The sequence below is a fragment of the Silurus meridionalis genome, chromosome 14 (assembly GCF_014805685.1).
Source record: "Silurus meridionalis isolate SWU-2019-XX chromosome 14, ASM1480568v1, whole genome shotgun sequence".
NCBI lineage: Eukaryota > Metazoa > Chordata > Actinopteri > Siluriformes > Siluridae > Silurus > Silurus meridionalis.
The window spans coordinates 9,435,832-9,458,067 of NC_060897.1; the positions used below are offsets into that span (position 1 = coordinate 9,435,832).

At 37.3% G+C, this 22,236-nt stretch overlaps 1 long non-coding RNA gene across 2 annotated transcripts; it reads left to right on the plus strand.

The window, feature by feature from the left end:
• Nucleotides 1-1,584: 1,584 nt before the first annotated feature.
• LOC124396514 lies at nucleotides 1,585-20,424 on the plus strand. Of its 2 annotated transcripts, none has more exons than XR_006927786.1 (4): nucleotides 1,585-1,660; nucleotides 18,197-18,455; nucleotides 19,279-19,425; nucleotides 20,016-20,424. It is a non-coding gene; the product is annotated as an uncharacterized LOC124396514 (long non-coding RNA). The 2 variants fall into 2 exon arrangements; XR_006927787.1 differs by having other exon boundaries at nucleotides 19,282-19,425.
• The last annotated feature ends 1,812 nt before the right edge of the window (nucleotides 20,425-22,236 follow it).

A 22,236-nucleotide genomic window follows, 5' to 3' on the forward strand; every position in this document is an offset into this window, starting at 1 on the left:
ATTTTAAAATGCCTGTTATTAGGCATAGTGTTAAAGACCAAGATTAAAAAGGCACATTTCATCTGTTTTATTCAGTATATAGGTATGTATATATTACTGGTTAAATAGTTATTGTAATAAGCAAAGAAAGATATTCGATCATGCCTCTTTACACCAGAAATTACATTAAAGCTCATTCATGGTAAATATTTATAATGTGACATAATTAGTCTATATGTGTTTATATACGCAGCATGTAAACACTAGCTTTCACTATTTGCTTGATGTACACGAGTGCAGAATGCAAAGCTAATTGTCTGCTGTGTATGTTTATTGCAATTTTATGAAGTCGTTTGTTAGGTTTACACTCTATTTGCCTTTTAATTTTAGCTCATAAAGCCATAAATAAATCAGTCATAACAGAAGACAGGACAATATAATAGTAAGCCGCCATAAAGAATTTTATTATCTTGCTGAAGAGCATGGGAGATCTAGCATTAAGCGTGCATACTGCAGCCAGGTTCGTGATTTAGGATCACTCTAGTAAACCTAATAGCTATGAATGAAATTGAGGTAAAACTTGCCTTGGATCAAATGTTTATAGCAATATACAGTAAATCTGTCTTTTGGCTTGGAGTATATCCAGGCCTGTGGGTGTGTTTGGAGTATGTGTTAGAAAAGTCAGCATTCTTATATCAGGACCTTAGGAGCAATTTATTTTTTTGTAAAAGGATAAATCAAAGATAAAAAGGTGTTTATTTGTAAGGCCTATTGTTTGAACACTATCAACAAAAAGGAAAACTTTTGGTCCTGGTTTGAGTCTGCAGTTTGCACTGCATTAAGTGTGATGAAGTGTGCATGATGACCTGCAGGGGCAGTGTGGGACAGACAGAGTACATAGTAACAATACTTCAGAGACTGTGAACCGCTGATCAGATTCACCTTTTTCACTTTACGTTGCCATAGTCCCTGGACTGAAGCTGTTTTGATATGTGTGGTTGAATTGCATGACTGTGACTTGAACATCTTACAACATGGTAGTATACATGTCAGCCTGGTGAAAAGTTATGGCCCTAAAGTTCCACTAAAGGAGGATAAAAGCAGACCAGAAACTTCAAACAGCGAGTTATATTTAGCTTTGAGACCAGAATAGGACTTTCCCATGTTTTTTTTTTTTTTTTGAGAAACTCCCTCTATTCCCCCTTCCCTCCTGCTTTTATTTCTCCACTGAGGTAGTCTGTCCCTCTGGTAGATAAATTCGGGTCACCTTTCCTGGGGAATTAAAAAGTGACTACTGTGTGCAAAGCTGGAGTAAGGATGAGTATGCTCCAATGCTAATGATTAATGATACGGCTCACACGCATGCTAAGCTTGGAATCTTGCATCCTCCCTGGGGTATGATCTCACTGAAAGCTCTCCAAAAAAAACTTAAATGAAAGCATCAAGGCTTTTCCACATTTCAGCAAGGCATGCTCATGTAACCATCCTGAGGGATGTTACGATTCGGAAAAGAGAAACAAAATGAAAGGAATAGAAGAAGAGGTAATGAAAGAGAAAACCTTATTCAGATGTGTCAATGCTATGGACAGATGGTTGGGTGGTCCAGCAGGATGTCCTCAGAGCTTTGTTAAATGTTATAGAGATGATGAGGTGTTTAGTTTGATCAAAGGCAGCTGAGCAGGTATGATATATTTTCCATTTGGATGAACATTCTTCTACACTTGCATATATGTACGCAAATATTTCTCCTCTTATATAAGGCAAAGGTTTATAGGACAACATTTCATCTGCTTTAACTAATTAACTTCATTTTATGTTACATTATTATTAATGTTACAGTCACAGTATATATTAAAACATTTATAGAATTGCATTTATTTGTACAATTTGACAGGCTTTCGTATTTTTGGTCATGCAGGCTTTCCACTAGGGGCAGAAGAATTCTGCTAAATATGTGCTAGGGTTTAGTAATCAAAAACAGAAATATGCTTCAAAGCTCTGAGAAGCTTGGACGTATGAGAAAAATGGAAAAACACATTTTTGTGGTAGGACAAATACCTAAAATGTATGGGTGTTTTATCATTTGTCATATATAATTGATTATAAAAGTTATTATGTCTGACATAAAGCCTGCTATGGCTGACAAGGGTGAATTAGCTCTCCTGACTAAGACAGTGGCTGTATCATTTTGTTAACTCAAGCGCCAAGGTTTACAGTTTCATTGATTGACAGTAGGTTTATAATTAGGTGCATATCTTCATTTGTAAAATACTGTAAAATACAATATACAATACAATTTGTAAAATACAAGTTGCAAATGTCTATTAGGTTAATAATACCTTGAAACTCTTGAAATATTTATGGAAGTATGTAATTGATGGATGATATAGATAACTATTGAGAAAAAAACATTTCACCATGCCTGGGAGGGGAAAACCTGAGATCACACTCATATCCTTTGATCTACACTTTTTTTTCATTTGTAAACCTGTAGTAGCTGCAAGTGAACCCAAGCTATTCTGTGGAGAGTTAAACTGGCTTTTGAGTGGTAGTTATTCCAACACAATGCAGTGGAAGGTAGTCAGTGTAGTTCTATTCTGACAGTTTTTTTAGGGCTATGTGGTTTGGCATTACTCATTCAGTGAGGTCAACAAGCACTTGTACCTTCTCATTAAAGAAGAATGATGAAAGCAAAAGACAGATTTCTAGAAAAAATAAGACGCCCTGGATAAATACACGGCTTGGGGATTCGAGAAAAGTCAACAGCAACCTGTAGGCATGACTGGGGAGGCTCAAAGCTGGCCAAGGGCCTGTTTAAAGGAGGGCTGCTTGTAGAACTTGCTTGGGCAAGTTGTCAAAGCTGTATGTGTTTTTCACTTTTTTGAGTGACAAGCTTGCACCCATTTTTTTGCATGCCCATTGTGTGGAGGTCAGATGCAAACGGTTTCACATACAGAGCTGGTGCTGACTAAAAGTTTAATTAGTGCTAGGATGGCAGTGCAAAAATGTTCTCAGTAGAATTAATCAATTCCAACTGCATGTTAAGACCATGGTATTGCTAATATTTGAGTGTTTTGTGTTAGATAAATTGCCTGATCATTAAAATCAGATTTGTAGTTTACTTTTGGGCGAGGGGTGCAAATATTTACTGGACAAGATGTAAGTGTATTAATTGCTGATTGTGTTCTTGCTCCAGGCTACTTTCAAGTTTAATAAGGCATTGTAGCATAAAACAAGCATGCAATGTTATTTTGTGGTCTAGCATTGCATTAGACTTAGATATTCTTCAAATCCAATTTCTAGCATGTCGTAGCAAATATGTAATATGGACATTTGTTGTTCAAATTAGAATGACTAGCCAATCGAAAGGCAGGAAACAGGATATTTTGTGGTACAGTTGGGAAAACAAACAATGTCACAGAACAATATCTTTTTTTTTTCTTTATCAAAGCTAACAATGCAGTATGAGAATGCCTGTGGAATAAATGCAAGCATAGAAACTGTTACCTAAAAAAAAAAAAAAAATTTCCTCTTTACTGAGTTATTGGGATACCACCAAGGATGTTTCTGAAGATAACTTTATGTATGTACTGTATATTTAAGACAATTTGCCTATTAGAGATTTAGGCTCAGATGGAGTCAAATAGTACTGTGTAAGTGTACAGTTAAAATCTATGATAACTTTTACATTTAAAATCCAATCCTTAATCTTAATTCATTCACAATTTTACTTAGCACTGGGCTTGTATTTTGGGAAGATTTGGTATATTATTAACTTATTTTGTGTTGCTTTTAAAATTTCCAATAAAGAGAGCAGGACAATTCATTATTTAGTATTTACCAGTAAACTTAAATTAATAAAATCACTGGAACCCTTTTAAGCCAATACTTTCTAACTATTGTGTCTTAAAGGTACAAAACCCCAAAGAAAACTGAATGAAACAAATACATCTTCACAAAATACAGTATAATGCTAATTGTTATATGAACTAATTTTTAGGGAGGTATATAGGTTAAGCATGCAGTCATAACAGCATCACTGCTGAATGTTGTGCAATGAGGTTGTACTACACAATTTCAGTACTCAAAGCTCAACATCTAATTCACCAAAGTACATGTTCCTCATGCTTTAGCTTGCTTCATTAAAGTAGTAGATTAAACATGTAGTGCTGCTGTGTAATACAAATGGCTCTTTGGCTCATCAGCTCATCTACTGTCTGGTCTACTGGATTTATTTATGTTTTGTAATGCAATGCTGATTTAATGTGAGCTGACTAAGCCTGTAGTTGTACCTGGGCCTTGAAACTTAACTGTTAGAGAAATCAGTTTAAAACATACAAGATTAAGTCTTATTTGCTACTCAGTCTATCTATTCATTTTATTATCTTAAATATTTCTTATTAAATTGTATATATTTGCAATGTAATGCTTGGTATCACAAGAATGTTTTAAAGCTCTTGCCGTGCAATCATTAGCCATTTCACAAGCCTATATTTTATTTTTTAAATTATTCTCCAAGATGCTTCCAGTGGCAGAAATAGTTATAGCTCAATATATTTTAACAAACTGAGTGTGTATTACTCCTCAAGCACACATGACCTAATCATAGGTGACCCAGTTACTCTGGCATCTTTAAGTACTGTACAACTACTGTATTTTACAATAGAGAGAGAAATATGACACATGGATGGCATAAAACTATGATAAGTATGATTCCTCAAGAGTGCATCAGAACCTACTGAAACACTACGTGCAACAGAATGTACACTGGGTGAAAAGTGTTTGTCCCTTTTTCATTTACACATGAGGATTAATGAATCTGGCATGCAAAACAGCTGTGCCATGCAAATGCAGCCCAATTCCACGTTCTGTGTAAAAGAGATTTGGTGAGAGCATTACTCTCTGAATTGGAAGAAAACTACTTTATTAGGGATTAAAAATGTGATGGACAAATATGAAAATACAGTATGTGTCGAGACTATGAATATTTCTAGCTAACAGACATCAGGGTGTATATTAGAGTGTGGAAAAATAACAGCAGAGTGTAAAAGATTGTAAAAAAAAAAAAAAACAACTTTTTAATGCATTTATTTTTGCATGAGGTGGACTGTGTAACATTGTGTTAGATTGCTGAAGAAACAGCGTGGCTTTTCGTTCACTGTACATAGATAATGTCCATGCATGATCATTCAAAGCTCTTGCTAGCTCTTCGAAAGCCTGAAGGGGGATGGGAGCTTCATGTTGCTGTTACGCTTATCGTCCATTAGGGGACAGTGCAGTGTGCTAAGTTTCTTTAGCCAAGGCCATGAACTGGCAATGAATCCTCAGTCATATCAGATTACAATAACAGCTCCATGAAAGCAAAGCACAAATATGACTCCTGATGGAGAGTTTGACACATGCACAAACACACATATATATACACACATCACACACAGTTATAACAATACTCACACTCAAGACAGCTCATCTGTTGCCTTTGGAGGTGGAGTAAAATAATAGATCTTAAACTTGGGAACTGTAAAACACAAGACTCCATAATTCATCAAACCGACTGCAGCACCCAAATGCAAAAGTCTGGATAAACCAGCATCTGTGTGTAGCAGCACTTACAGTTTCAGCATGGCTCAAAAACAGAGTGCCGACATATGAATTACCAAGATTAATTAACGAGATAAAACAATCACTCAGGCGTAAATTGGCAGACAACTTGATGTCATGTAGAGCTAGAGTTTAATAATGCATCATAATAATTCACAACCCCGGCATCTCAGCCAGGGCCGTGACAGGAAGTGGTGTGATTTAGCTTTGCGTCATCAGTCAAGAGGCTGCTGTAAGCTTCATGATTTTCCCGCAGTGGGTTTGGAAGCGGAAGGAAACCCTCTTCCGTGTTTTTTTCTCCTTTATGTCTGTGTTTAATGTAGACCTTTTAGCTTAGTTTTATTTGCTGGCTTGAACTCTCTGTGGGGAGTGAAATGGGCTTTTGCTGTAATAGCAATCTTTTCTGTGAAGGTTTAGTTACATATTGTGGTGATCACTTAAACCTAAGAGCCATGAGACCCACTCAGACACAGCTTCACTCGTAAAGTGTTCCGCATCGACACATTGTAATAAGAGAATGTCTAGTGTAAGTCGGAGTACACAATCTGTTCCCCCCAGTATGACTGAATGTAGTGAATACCAAATAATGTGGCTGATATCTGCACCAAGGTTAATTTGTGATTATTTGCATATAACTTATCTGATTAAGTTCTATACAGGTTATGACTAAATCTGTCAGACTCTCTGGGTTGTGTGTTTAAGATGAAGAGTGAGATGTAGAGTAAAGAGCACACTTTGGTAACACTGGCATTGTTGTCATGCTGAGGGTATGATTGGCACATCACTTTATGTTTTATATTAATATACTCCCACACGGCTTAAAAGGTCAGTTGTTGTCTGGATGTGAAGTTTTACATTATTTCCCTGTGTCCATGTGGGTTTCCTGCAGTTTCCTGTGTTCCTCGTGTCTCATTTATTAGGATTCATTCCACCTCATATAATATATGATATCTGGGTATCTTCACAAATGATAACAATCTCTGTATTCAGATGGTATATAATTATAACTCAGCAAGTGTGTCTCAAGATTTCTTTTCCTATAAACCCTGATGTTTATAGAGCAATGATCATATCATCATGTGGTCATGATATTGTGGTCTATCCAACTGTAAAGTGAGGATGTCATTTTAATAGCCACTTAATCAGCCTGCAGGATTGCGCACATTTGACTTAATTTATTTGTCCTTCTAATAGGCTCCCTGTGTAGACATACAGACCCACAGCAACAATTTGTCCATTAATCTCTGACTACTGGAAAGTTTTAAACATTTGCCGTTTGTTCTCACTACAGTATTGAAAGACAGAATGTTTGTAGTTTCATATCAGGGCATGATTAAGATCAACTTTTCAAATAACAGAGTGGATACTGTAATATTTTTGTGTCTGTGATAAAAAATGTTTTGATATGTTTAAGGATCTTTTAAAGGCCTTTGGAATATCAGTATTATAATAATAAGCAGTGTTATTGTAAGCATTTAGTGCTACTGTTTAAACCGTTGACAGGTTAGCAAGGTAAAAATTACAGGCTATGAGTAATGTAAAGTAAGAATGAAATTTAGGCCAAATCAGTAGTGAAATAAACAAAATACTTCAACATACGTAGTGTAACTGAAGGCGACACAGTAGTGAATATAGGAACTGTGCCCTGTTTTTGTTTGACCTTTTAATGTGTTGTTATTTATCTTATAGTAATAGCATAGCAGGTTTTTAGTTTTGCTAGTAAACATGACTGTATGGGGTGTGACAATAACTAGCTACATGCTTCGCAATATTTTTTTTGTTTATTTTCTCTACTTGCAAGTATAGAGCAGTGGTGCCCAAAATTTTTCCAATGAAGAGTCAAAAACCAAACTTGATTGAGGGCTGTTGGCCAAAAATAAATGTTGCATTATAGCAAACATTATATGAAAATTAAAGTTGCTATGGGCTCCTTTTTTACCGTTTAATATTGAAAAAGAAATTAATAGAAAACCTAAGACTGTAATATCCTTAACTAATACAGATTTATTTAAAAATTTCTAGTTCAGTTAATCTTAAAGTTAAATGAGAAACAATTTCATTTATTTCCTTTTCAAAGGGTTTTCCAATAGGCTCCCCCACACCCTTTTTTCCCCCTCATTTCATATATGCCATTACGGCAAAATCAAAGGTCACCACTTTGGCCAATGGGCCCTAGTTTGGGCATCTCTGGTTTAAAGATGGCACAGCAGAGCTATTTTACCTCAGGGAACCTACAGCAAAACGGTGACCTAGATGGTCTAATGCCTGTAGTGCATTCATTTGAAGGTAGCAGGTAAAAGGTTCACTGTAAAGCTACATTTGTTTTCAGCAAATAGAACCAAAGGGTTCATAAAAAAACTAAAAACACTATTGTGTTGTATTGGTTGTTTTGTTTGTTTGTTTTTTTCACCTTGAAACCTTACAGCACTCTGATCAAATTCTTACAAGTGTCACTTGTATTATCTGTGAAAACTGAAAGGGCATAGTTGATTAGTGATTTATTTCTTCATAGGTTTCTATTAGATCTCTTTTTCTTTTAAGGCATTTATGTAACACTAAGCCTCCACAGGAAGTCTCCACAAGTGTTTCCTCGCTTAAAAAGGGTAAACAATTTCCCACATGCTTCATGAACATTCGCAATCAAATTCTTAAAGGTATAGTTCACTTACAGTGTACAGTTTTTCACATAGTGTGAATGTAGTTATTTTGGTGCAATCTGTAGAACTTATTTGGACTTCTGTTATAAGACATATTTTGGCTAAATAATATTAGTCAATAAATAATTGATAAAGAGAGCTGGATGACAGCTTCTAGTGGCTTGTGTTAGCAGACCATTTGAAAGCATGCAGACTATGTGCACAAAAACACCCACATGTAAATGTTCTCTGCTAAAATGACAAGCATAGATGCAAACTGGAGACAGTCTGTGGCTAAAATGGTGGTGGGGGTGGAAATATGCTACAGACACTAAAAATGCATTAGTGAACATTAACATTAACCATCTGTCATATGACAAACATTATATATCAGAATACACTTCCTGTGTAAAGCTAAACGATATGCTAAGTGAGAAGGTGAAACCATCTTTAAAATGGTTGCTACTTTTGTTTGTAACTATGGAACGTACTTTTGTCCATTGTTACAAACATTAGTATGTCATGCAGCATAGAAACCTGATTAGCGAGTCTTTTTAAGATTACATGTAGTAATTTAGGTTACAAGCAGTTTAAGCTATGGTAACTGTGCGCATTTTTTACTTTCGGGTTTGTATAGAAAAAGTTCAGTACTTTGCTTCTAAAATATAGTGTTACAATTCAATTTTTTTTGTGGCGCAGCCATTTCTTTAATTAGCCAGAATGTTTTCACAAGAATTTAGCAATGCATTCTTAAACAAATGTGGTAGCATTTATCAAAGGTGTGTGCCATTAACATACAAATGACATTTAAAAAAACTAAGTGGAACAAAGTGGAACAGATTTTTTTTGTGACTAATTCTATGAAAGAAACAAGTTTGACCTATACACTGAAGCTATGAAGGTTACTTTATGAGCCCACAGTGAGTCTGATGGTCCAGTTTAGTAATGAGAATCAGTAACTGAGTTTCTTTGTTTTTACTTATTTACATTGAGGAAATAGATACTGGTAATGAACAATGTTTGGCTGAGTAGCTTACTGTGAACTTGTTGTAGTCCTAACAAGCAACAGACATACAGACAGACAGAGAGAGAGAGAGAGAGAGAGAGAGAGAGAGAGAGAGAGAGAGAGAGAGAGAGAAATGAATTGCAGAGTCAGAGAGAGATAGATTGCAGAAGATGAAGAAATGTAAACGAAGAGAAAGAATGATAAAGTACTCCTCATGTCTGGCTCTTGTAGGCTAGAGGTTAAAGATCATTATTAAAATGACTGCTGAGAAGGAAGGAGAATGAGGGATGCAAAAAGATAAGGAAGGAGTGAGAAGGAGTGGGAACAGAATGCGAAGGAACAATGTCATCCTGGAAGTGAAGAGATAAAATTAGGACAGCTCTTTTGGATTTAAAGACTGTCATGTATGCTTGTATGAGTTTGGTGCAGAGGCAAAAATGATTTCACAAAACATATATAAAAAGATGAGAAGTTGCAAAATATTTCTTTCTCTCTCTCTCTCTCTCTCTCTCTCTCTCTCTCTCTCTCTCTCTTTGTTTCTTTTCTATATGAGTGGAGCAGAGAAGCTGGGAAGAGGAATGACTCCACTGACCTAGTTGAGCTAAAATTAGTGTGATGTAAAACAGCACTGACTCTAATCAATAAACACCAAATACATGATTGGTGACTGTGCATAAATGTGTACATGAGTGTGTGTGTGTGTGTGTGTGTGTGTGTGTGTGTGTGTGTGTGTGTGTGTGTGTGTGTGTGTGTGGCTAGTGAATGTATACATGAATAATATTTGCTGAGCATTTCTATGCATGCAGAGTATGAACACACAAGCACTGACATTTACATGTGATTACATAAAATGATGGACACAGCTGCATACACTATCCAAGAGGAAATGAAAACGTTCAAAGTGATAAAAACAGACAGACACCAACAATGCATTAATGCACATTATCATTTGCAATCTGTTGTATATCAAACATTCGCTCATGCAAAACATTCACCTGCCATGCAAAACTAACTCACTTGACAAGTACGGAAATGTAAGTAAAAATGCTTATAGAATAGCATTCAGGTGTGACCCCTTAGGGAATGGCCTGTATCTTATAAAAGCCTTTATTTGTGTAGTTTATGTAATGTCAATGAGATGCGCTGATGAAATTATGAGTAAGTATCTGCTTACAGTGCGTATTACAACTGACAAGGAACAGCTCATCTTAAATCAATCCCATTCTCTTCTTCATTTCAACAAGACACTGGATAGTCGTGTGTTGACTCCAGTACTCCAGTTGACACTTGCCATTTCTTGGACTGTCTTTTGCAATATTGTCAAATACTTATTGTGACCCAGATCAAGACGGTCAAAACTAAAATGCACAGATCTCTTTTCTTGGTAGAGAACTAGTGTCTCCTACTAGAGTTTGGGTTTGAAATGAAAACTGTAATTCCTGGATAAACAGTTCTCAGTAACGATATTAAGGTTTGCAGTGTTAAATTGAGCTTAAAACCAAGAGTAACACTAACCTTTGTCCTGTGACCATCCAAAAATATTCTTAGTGATCTTAGGAAATCTGGGCTCATGCATGGGCAGGTATAGGCTGTCCAAAGTGCCATTGTGTCTGAAGGCTGCCTGGTTTCATTCTGGCTGAAACCTTTAATAGAGTTTGACAGTTTTACATTGTACTTGACATTCCTTTTGTTGGTGACTAAAAAAGATGATATTCATCATTTAGTTAGGCCTTGACACTCCGCGATGAATTCTCTGGAGCTACACGCTAAGCCTTGATTAGCACTCCTTCTTCTTCTCATGTTTCACTTGCCTAACTGGTGGGTAATAGGGGAAGAAGGTAGAGGGAGGTGTAATGGATCATAATTCACAAGTCAAATTGATTGTGATGATTAATGGAAAAAATGGAAGCAATGACTGTGCCATTAATGTGTCACTTGCCAACTGTACAAACACTCCCTGCTGGGACACTTACATTAGCATTGGACGAAGTGTCCAAATCAGTGGCATTGTACATGGTTTTAGTGCCGTTTCATTTTTATTTTATTATGCTTTATTAATGGCCTATATATTTTAGTGATATTAATATTACAAACGCTACAAACATTATCCTAGCTATTATTGGGTATATTCTCACAGTGATTATATCCTATTATGTGATCCAGGTAGTAAAAGGTGCTAGATTTACAGTTCAGGGCCTGACCGACTCGTAAATGTAGCACATTAACACTCATATAATAAACCATACTCCAGTAACTGCTCAGTGCTGTGAGCATTGGAGTCTGGGAGAGGTGTGTGTAAGTGATGAATTGTGTTCCATAAAGCAGTTGGAGACCTCCCTTCAGGTTGACTTAAGAACACACACGCACATGCACATGTACACACTCACAGTAAGCTCACTTATAATTTATGGCAGACTGCATGACCCACAACATTCTCTTGCTTATATGGATTATAGTACATTTCTATAAACAATTTGAACACTTAAACAGGCAGTAGTGTCTCTCACACAAGTAATCTTTATCTCTTGTTTTCACTTACAACCAGTTCACTCTCTTTGTCCTGTCCTGTGAATCTTGTATCTGAATCTGGTAGGAATGTCATATCAATGGATGACTTTAAAGCTGTAATTTTAGAAGCTTGTGCTCCCTCTGCCGCTGTTACATTCCCTCAGGTTACCTGCAAATTGACATCACCTGGCACTGAGCCAAACGACAAGAGAAAGAAGTGGTGCGTCAGGCTGAACTCATTCAAATTACAACCTAAATGCCACTGAAATGTGGTGGCTCAGTAATAGAGCTTTAAAGGAACGGTTCAGGGCAAATCAAATTTACACAAATTCTTCCTTTTCCTCAAACACTGTCCATCAGCCAAGAAATGTTTTGTGTCCAAATTTTCTTCAGCTTCTTTGGTTTTGCACTGAAGCGGCAAGGCTTTTGCATGCAGTTTGCATGGTGCTTTCATTAGTTCTTAGCAATGTTAGTCTCATAACCAACGTTAAGCTGCAGAGCAACATAGAGGAGCAAATGTGGTTGGCAAACATGTCTTGGCTGATTGAAAACATTTGAGTGGAAAATTTCTGTACGTTTATTTTTTCCCTAAACCATTAATTTAAGTCATTATTAACCTACATGACACATCTGCATAATTCTGTCTAGTAAAACCACCAGTGTAAGATATAACACAGAAGACCTGGGACTAATATAACTACAGAGCATATGTAGTTATTGGGCTATATGTGGGACTATGTGTAGGATCAATCTGGGTGTATATATATATATATATATATATATATATATATATATATATATATATATATATATATATATATATACACTCAGATTACACCTGCTGGAGCAGGAACAGGTTTGAGGCTTTTAACTATAAATAGTAGCTACATGAATTTAAAACCTTAAAAAATACAAACCTTCAGTATAAATTTTCCCTTTTTAAAATGTATGTCCAAAATTGTTAAAGGGTTCTATAGAATGAAAGTAGACAGTTACTACTACTAAGTTAATATTTAAGCGGGCATCCAAAGTGAGCAACTGAGTACGTACTTTTGACTGACAACTCTGGACCCGAAGTGCAGGGCATCTTTTTTTTTTGCCGAGCTGTCATGCAGAGACCATTTTGGAGAAAGGTTCTCACACTCTTGGCTCTCAGCCAGAGGGCCTTAGCCGAGCCAGGGGGAACATTGTGAAGAGTGCATGAGTGCTCTACTAGGCTCATCACTCAAGCTGTGGCAGCTGGGCAAGCTTGTAGTGGAGAGCCAAGCTGGTACGCATGCTCCATATCAGCCGTCGTTCCCTCTCTGAACTCTCAATGACCCTTCCATTAGGGCCACACTCACTCCATCATTCCCTGCCAGGACAAAGGGGGCCGTCTGGCCTTCACATCGTGGTGCAATCCGGTGGAAAAGTTCAGTTGCACATCGCTCCACATGTCTTGTGATGATTACCATTTCCCCTGTTTTCAGTTAGCTTCAAAAACAGAGGAGAATGCTATGATAAAACTGAACATTTCTCATACTTTTGGCTCAGGAAAAAAATGTGGCGGGTGCTGATCTGTCGACAGTCAATGACAGGTTAACTGAGAAGTAGTTGACACAGCTAACATTTGAAAGTATTTAACAAACAGCCTTTTTATTTTACCTCTGCATGTGTGTGTCTTCAGGTTTGGAACGGTTCAACCAAAAAAACGAGGATATGTAAATGGAAGTGCTGTTTCATATATGCTGTTTTATAAAGGGTTTTTGGTGAGATTTTTTTTTCATAGACTGTGTGTGTGTGTGTGTGTGTGTGTGTGTGTGTGTGTGTGTGTGTGTGTGTGTGTGTGTGTGTGTGTGTGTGTGTGTGTGTGTTGGGGGGGTGTACTTTCGGGGTACTTTCATTTTGGACTTGGCCTGGATCAACTACAAGTCCAGACACTGAGAAAACAATTGTAATGTAATCAGCTCTGCCCTTCTGGCTACATTAAGAGAAGGAGTCTGGTGGGTGAGGAGGGGTCGGGGTCTAATGAGCAGGAGCTGAAAGAAACCTGTGGAATTGTATAAACACACACACACACACACACACACACACACACACACACACACACACACACATACAACATGATTATGTGTGAATGCTGTATAATGTAACCATTCAAACCTAGAAATTCTCACTAATCATTTGATTTAATTCAAGCGACCATAGTTTTGCCCTGACAGCAACCACCCACACATAAACACTCAGCAGCGATAGCCGACAGCATCTGCGGCATCGCTCCAAGGAGCTGACACTCAGCACAAGAACAGATAACACTCTAACTTGATGCTGATTTGATGAGCGAAGACTGACACATGAAAGAACAACCAAGACACAGAGTAGCATAAAATAAGTGTGGAAAACCTCTCCTTGAGCACTCCATCCAATGTGTGGACTCCTTCAGCATTTGGCACTGTGGTATTGAAACTTTACGAGAGCAAACGCTGACACGGTGAGGAAGTGTATCAAAGTAGCTAATGCCCTCTATCCCTTGCCTTAGGCTAAAGTGTTGTAAATGAGTCCTCACTCTACACTTGTTTTCTTCTGCACATTTTTACTGCAGTGAGCAGATAGATGAATGAAGGACAAATGAAACCTCTTTAGACATTCACATGACTGTTGCAGTTAGTGTCAAGGCTAATGATTTTCTTTGTGGAAGCCATGTTTGAACATAAACAGGCTTTATTGAAATTTCCTAGTCTGGATTTCAGCATCTCTGTTCGAACATTGAATAGTGCGGCTGTCTCAGTCTAAAACATTTACTGTATTATTACTGTATACAGTATGAATCCTTATTATGTATGCTTGTATGAATCTCTTGCTTATCCTTAGCGCTTCATTCTGATCATTTTTGCTGTCTCTGCCAAAACTGTGCAGTTGCTGACAATACAGGGGGCTTAATGTAAAATGTATTAACCTACCACGTGTTTGTCACATCAGCTATAGGCTTCATATCATTGGGTAAATTGCTTTGCCTATGATAAAATTTGCTTAAACAAGGATTATGAGCTTATTAATATTTCTGAGTAAACATGATTATCACACTTTGTAGCAGCTCTTTAACATTTACCTTAACATTTTGATAAAAGCTCAGGGAGATGAACAGTTTGTAAATTGACTCTTCTGTTTACAAAAGATAACCCAGAGCTCAGTGCACGATAACACCATTGATCCAGTTCATTCTGTTGATAGTTATGTTTGGTTTGGACAACTGTTAAAATATACATGGATAGATTGCCAAAAAATGGGCAACAAGTGGATTTTGAATTCCTCTGAAACTGTCTTCTTTGCAGAAAATGAACAAAAGATTTTATATTTTCTTGCTTTTATTTTTTTTGCTTATAGACTACAAATCATATTTCAAAAGGGAATATCATGTGTTAACTTTGATTATTCTAAATTCATATAAACCTCAGATGTACACTGTTAATTTTGTTGTATGTATGTATGTACACATACACAGGTTGCGTGATTTGTTTCAGTGTAAAGAAGACTCGATTAATATCTCCACTCCCCACAGAGAGAGTTGTGTCGTTTTTTAGTAATTAGAGTCCAAACATTGCAAACATCAAAACAGTGATAAATCTGTCAACCTAGAATTTTTCTGTCAACCTCTAATGTTTAGTATTTCGTGCTAGAGGTCCAACAGTTTTCTGATAAGGAAAAATATCTCTATGGTTACCAAGGGGATGGGACTCTGGGAAACCCAGGGCCAAAGGTGAAGCTGATAACCTTTTGACCTCTGAAGTTCTCTGCTTTGCACCTCAAGACTGTCATAACAGTAGGAGGAGCATGTAGTATTTTTTGTGTGTGTGTGTGTGTGTGTGTGTGTGTGTGTGTGTGTGTGTGTGTGTGTGTGTGTGTGAGAGAGAGAGAGAGAGAGAGAGAGAGAGAGAGAGAGAGAGAGAAGGTATAACTATATTATATCTAGGTGACGAGGGAACAGAAGTGGCACAGGAGAGATAAAGGAAAGTCCAGCCAACGGTTTGGCTCTTTAGAGGCATCTCTGATAAGATACAAGAGCAAATACTCCTTTAAGCCATACCCAATGTCTCACACACACAGCAACACTGGACAGGATGTAGTCAAACAAAAAGCAAGCTTTTTCTTTCTGTGTTGCACATATTAAAAAATGTTGTATGCGGACATGATTTCAAACATACCGCTAAATGCAGTTTATTAGACTGATTAGATTTAGCTGCATTAAAAGCTAATGCACATGATGCAAGTTGGGAGACATTTCTATTTACTAATGCACTAAAACTGACTTGCTCTTGCATCATCAACTTTCTGGATGATTTTAAAGAAAACTGTAAAATCAGTGCACATGAATGTGTTTTGACCGCAATAATTCTTTGCTGGATTGATCAATTATTATTGAGTTGATCGAAATTTTCTCTTGAAGTTTTCAAAATGGCCATAAGGCATACAGCCTAGTGTTTATGTTTTCCTTTGAGGTGTGAAATTCACGTCGTTACCTCTAGGGGGCAAAAGGTATCATCCAAGGTTTAGCTTGAAAGAAAAAAATATGGAGGCTGCTGTCCAAGATTTTCTTGCATTGTGTGTGTGTGTGTGTGTGTGTGTGTGTGCGTGCGAGAGAGAGAGAGAGAGAGAGAGAGAGAGAGAGAGAGAGATCCAATTTAAAGGGGACATAGCAATAATTCAGCCAACACTCAACCACTGAAGCGCGTCATTGCTGAGAGCTTTGCAATATTTCTCCTTGCGTTGCAATGCCACAGCTACTGATCAGAATATGTAACACATACTACAGTCGAGCTCAAACGATCATATACACTGCAGGGTGCACACTTTTGACTTGTCCAAATTACAAAAAAACAACAAAAAAAACAAGCAACTAGTCAGATACATTATGGCACACTTTTATTTAATTTCTTTTGGCATTAGAAAAGCATTTTTGCAAGGGAAAACCCTGGAAACTGGCATGCTCAGACACTAATATTTTAAGCTCACTTTGTGATTGTAATTGTGTCTAATGATAATTATACATAATTCTCGAATGGAAACTGCAGCATACATCTCTTTTGTTAGTGTAACCGTATTGCCGGGTTGTATTCATTCCTCGATGTACATTACTTTGTTCCCTTCTGGTGTAAAATAAACAGCTTGTTTCATATTTTCATAAATCAATGCTTATTTTGACTACTCAGGGATTTTAGTATATTTATTGGAGACTTTTCTGAACAAGACTTTTGGCCTTGCTCTTTAGTACGGTTATATTAGACATTTTACCTTATCTTTACCCCTCTGTGTACCTGACTGTGGATAATTATTGGTTAACCCTCATGGTGAACCTAACTCATCCCGATAAATATGTCTGTTTCCTCCCAAGTCCTTGTTGCATTTTACCAGCAAACTGCTTTTGACTCTTCTGAGGGCTTTGATGAGACCTGTTGTATGCCTGATTTATTGGATCTAGTCTCCTGTTCAATCCAGTCGTCCCCAGGCAGGGCAGTTAGCAGTGACATGCTCTTGCTGTCCAGTGGCTAAGCCATTAAAACGCGATGCCTCTGGTGTCCGCAGAAGAGAACGGAATTGAGATCATACGTAATGTGCCTGCTCAGTCACGATGCTTCTCTCATTAGAATTCCCTGTCTGTAGCTTCTTTCTTTTCCCTCTCTCTTTCTTTTAACTCGGCAATCTTAAAAGAAAATTAAGACTTAAGTGGTTGCCTGTCAATTAGCACTCCCTGTGCGACAGAGCAGCAAGAATTCGATTGCGAAGAGATGCAAGACATTACAAGCCAGCCACTCTAGCTCTTTCATCCCCCCCCCCATCTCTTTCTCTCTCTCTCTCTCTCTCTCTCTCTCTCTCTCTCTCTCTCTCTCTCTCTCCCTCTCTGGGTTCTGACTTCTTCTGCTGTCTGATTCTTGCTTTTATCTTTCACTTTCTCTCCTCGGTTCAGTTTTTTTCCTGTGTTCTCAATACTTTTTAATTATTCAGCTTACTTAAAAATAATAAACAGTCCACTATTAATGGTTTGCACCAGTGAAATACCAACAGAAGGACTGATGCCTCTTTCTGTTGGATGGCCTACACTTGCAGCATCCCCTGTGGTTGAATCAATGTTTGTTGGGCCTCCTAAGTGAACGCATATTCATTGTTACATTTAATTATTTCAATTCAAAGCATCTAACAGTATAGCAGTGACCCAGAATCAACTCAAACATGTTTAACTGGAATGCTGTCATTCAGGGTTTTCCTGCTGTGAGAGCTTCTAGTGACCAATCAACTTCACTATAATGTAGAGTGAAATTGCTTTGTGTCGAGCCGTCAGTGAAAGGCTGATGATACATTTCGAAGGCTGCCTGGACCACAGTGCTTGACTATGGTTTCTCTCTTTCTCTCTCTTTCTTTCTCACTCTCGTTCTCTCTCTCTCTCTCTCTCTCTCTCTCTCTCTCTCTCTCTCTCTCTCTCTCTATCGCTCAGTTGTCTGTCTCAGTTCAGCAGGCTTAGCTGTGGAGTGCTGTCACTGACTGTGACATCATGTGGGGACAGAGGCTGTGTAACTGACTGGGAAGAGGGAGGTTCTGAGCCAAGATGGTGGAGTGATAAGTACAGCCAACTGAGGACAGGCTGGAGCCAAAATGGTTAATTGCTTCTCCTACAGCGAAGAAGAGCTTATCACTGTTTTGTTGAAGGCACTTTTAATCTGGACGTATCACTTGGAAATATGAGTTGGCTTGAGGTATGGTAAAGAGAATGTTCTGGACATTAGCATGGTATAAAAAAGAGGTGTTTTTTATGTCTATTCATAAACCTGAACTTAGCGAACTTAATGTAAAATGATTACATTTGGTCATTTGATGCCAAATACAGCCAAATACGTTATAGACAACAACCAGCTTTTCAAATGTCGTATCTTCTAAAAAAAATATATATATATATTTATAGACCAATTGGCATTTGTAAAAGGTCAAATGTAATGCTGTTCATTTAAACTTTGTTTGTATGTCGGTATGTCATCATCTATTTTATAGGTACTTTATAGAATCTACAATAAGTAAAAGCAGGGTCGACTTGCTTAACTTATATAACTATAATTAATATATATATATATGACGTAAAGCACCCCTTGTCATAGATTTATAAAAAGAATGAAGTAACCCTACTCTGTCATTAACAAATTTGTAGCTGTATGCCTCTCCAACTTTTACTCCTTTATTACCCTTTTATACTTTTTTTAAAGAATGTTTATAGAATGGTTCGTGATTGATGCTAAATTATGATGCCATTATCTTACCTGTTATGCTTTAGGAATTGATGTGAAACTGCTGACTGCATCTACTGCATACTGAAGCATTGTCAAAAAAAATACAACTAATATTTGAGTAAAGTTTATATGACACAGAATGGGTTAGGTTTGTACAAACACGGGTATTTGCAAGTATTACTGCAAATCAATGTGCATCTATTTCAATAAAATACAAGCACAGAGAGGATTGTGAACAGGGAAACACAAGTAACGTGTTTCATATTTATATGACTAATCGCTATCTTTAATGTGATAGAAGAAACGGAAAATGGGGGTGAGAGATGAAGAGATGAAGAGTAAGAAGGGGAAATGGAGGAGACAGGGTGAAGGGACTTTGAAAAGGCTCTTTCTGCACATTACAGGGGTTTCCATGGCAACAATATAGCAGGGCCTGGCCTGCTAAGTAAGTATGTGTGTGTGTGTGTGTGTGTGTGTGTGTGTGTGTGTGTGTGTGTGTGTGTGTGTGTGTATGTGTTAGAAGAAAGGACATACCAAAGGAGAAAAAAGAAAGAAGGTTAGAATATCCACCTTCAGGTAACATATGGATTTTCAGTACTATCATGCATTAAACCCACTCATCCCTTTCGCTTCTAAATTCAGATTTCTAACCTACACTACATCAACCAGCAGTTACATTTCATAGCTAAGGCCACACAGGCATTATTTCAGTTTAAAATTCTATTCTTGAAATGGGGAGTGGTGGAACCGTCAGAGCGAGCCACTTGAAGGGGGAGGTGAATCTGAATCAAAACCTTTAATTGACTCTTAGTCAACTATCAGTTCACCTTCAATGTGAGACTCTGAGCCATGCAGTACTAATCTATATGTTACTATGCATCTATAGACAGCTAGAAAATGTGTAGTTTTTACCTTTACTTGTAGACATTGTGTACATTTTAACTGTCTGTAGAATCAAGCCTGGACTGCTTTATTATAAACATTAATAAGCAATCAGCAATGATATTAAGGAGTATGATTATGTTTTTTCCGCAGAGTTCCCTCACTGCTTTAGAGGACACAGCTAATGAGGAATTGATCAATATGGATGGATTGTCTGGGTATTGAGCACCTTTACAAATGAATAGGATTCCTTAGTGAAACACAGCTTGATGATCTCGGGACTGACTATGCATCTTCAATACATGAACCTGTGCATGAAACAAAATGCATTCATGCATAAGACACATAGCTAAGTAGGGAGCTTCAATTCTGACATCAGACTCAGCGCAAAGGCAGATCAATTGAAGATCCTCACTCTCTGTCATGTGATAACAAAAAGATATTTGTAGCAAAGCAAATTGAAAATGGGTGGCTACTTGAGAAAAACACCAGATTTGCATGATTTTTTATTACTGAAAAGAGACAATCTGTCCAATAAACAGATGAAACTCTTAAATTATCATCAAGGGTTTGTATGCTTTTATGTGCAACTTGCAATCATATTTTTGCTCATTTTGATAGCAAGCCCTGTACATGTTTTGTAATATTTTTCTATTATATTTTGATACACGTCCAAATAATCAACCAATTTGGCAGGCAGGTTTCTATGGGAGTATGTTTCATATAGTTGGTTGCAATCTTGAGGTTCTTAGCATTGATCCAGCCGAAAAAAATCATCCCCCTCACATTGTACAATTAGCATGCAAATTAAGGGCCATTCGTTGCCATGCTGATGTCAGTCCACTCTTGTTTACTGTAGTGTCACTTCAGTGGACTGGCCCTGCAACCGATGAGAGTGAAATAGAAATAGAGAATGTATTAGAGAATCTCCGTTCTGTGCCATCTTGTTTTTATTATCCATAAGAATGCAGCCCAAATGGGCTTTTATCACAAATGTTCTGCTAAAGCTTAACTCACAGAACTATTCATCATCTAGTCTAGAAGAACATAAATATGCCTTTATACACATACACTTTATACAAACTTCCATATAAAAACTAGATACCAACTTTTCTCTGAACAACCTCAACTCTTTTCTTGAATGAATTTCACCCGGTGGGGGGAACTTCCCTTTGTTTACTATTCTGTATGCTTGTGTGCATGTGAATGTGAGCATTTCCTGATTCTAATTCTGATTTAAATGTTTTAATATTATGCATCAAATTTACATATATCTCTTATAAGATGGTTAACATGTGGTCATAAAAGGAAGTGTATGGTCAGCAGCAGTAATCTGTGGCATTTTAATTATGCTTGATTGGTGTTAAGAGGACTAGTAAAAAAAAATCCAAACCCCATTGCACCACCAGTACCAGCCTGAATTGTTGACACAAGGCAGGTAGGGTCCATGGATTCATGCTGTTGACTGCAAATTCTGGTCCTTTATTTTGCATGTTAAAAAAGAAATTGAGATCAAACTGCAAATTGTTTTTTAGTCATATATTTTCTGTTTTGAAGTGCATGTGCCCACTTTAGCCTCAGATTTCAGTTCTGGGCTGGTGAGATTATGTGCTGTTGATGGTTTGGTGTATTGTCAGTGCTTAGATACATTTCAATTGGCTTGAGCAAATCTAAAACCACTTATGTTTTTTTTCAGTTGTAAAGGAAATCCCAGGTGGTCAGCAGTTATTAAAATTCTCAAACTACCTTGTCTGGCACCAACAACTATACCAAAGTCAAATCATTAAGCCACATTTTGTTTGGTGTGAATTTATTGGCCTGCAGTTGCATGATTTTATGCACCATGATGTGTTTTCTAAGAGTTGCTACCTAATACATTATTAACTTTCTTAGAATAAATTTACTGCAATAAGTTACATTTATCTTATGTTTTATTTTGAGACTGAGCCAGTTAACTGCAAAAATATTTCACCCATATTTCCCAAGGGTACTAGTAATTCTAGAACTGTGTGAATATGTACTTTTTATAATTTAAAGCAAAATATGTGTCCTATATATATAAAATATAAGACCTTAGCAGAGTCATGTCAACTTTACCTTTTACAAACAATTAAATATTTTTTGCCATCACTCCAAATCCTAAATTTTGTCTGACATATAAGTGTGGCTCAAGCAATTGGTCCCTGAAGAGTGCTGTCATGAGATAAGGTTCCGCCTCCACTCTGCTGTCACAGTAATGGTTGCTGGTGCAGTTACTGTTGGCAGGGTGAGCAAAGAGGGAACAGGCGAGTGAGAGCGACAAATACTGTCAGCAGCGAAAATGAACTGTCACCTCAGATTTTTCAGCACTGCACCGCTGCTGTATTGCCACCCT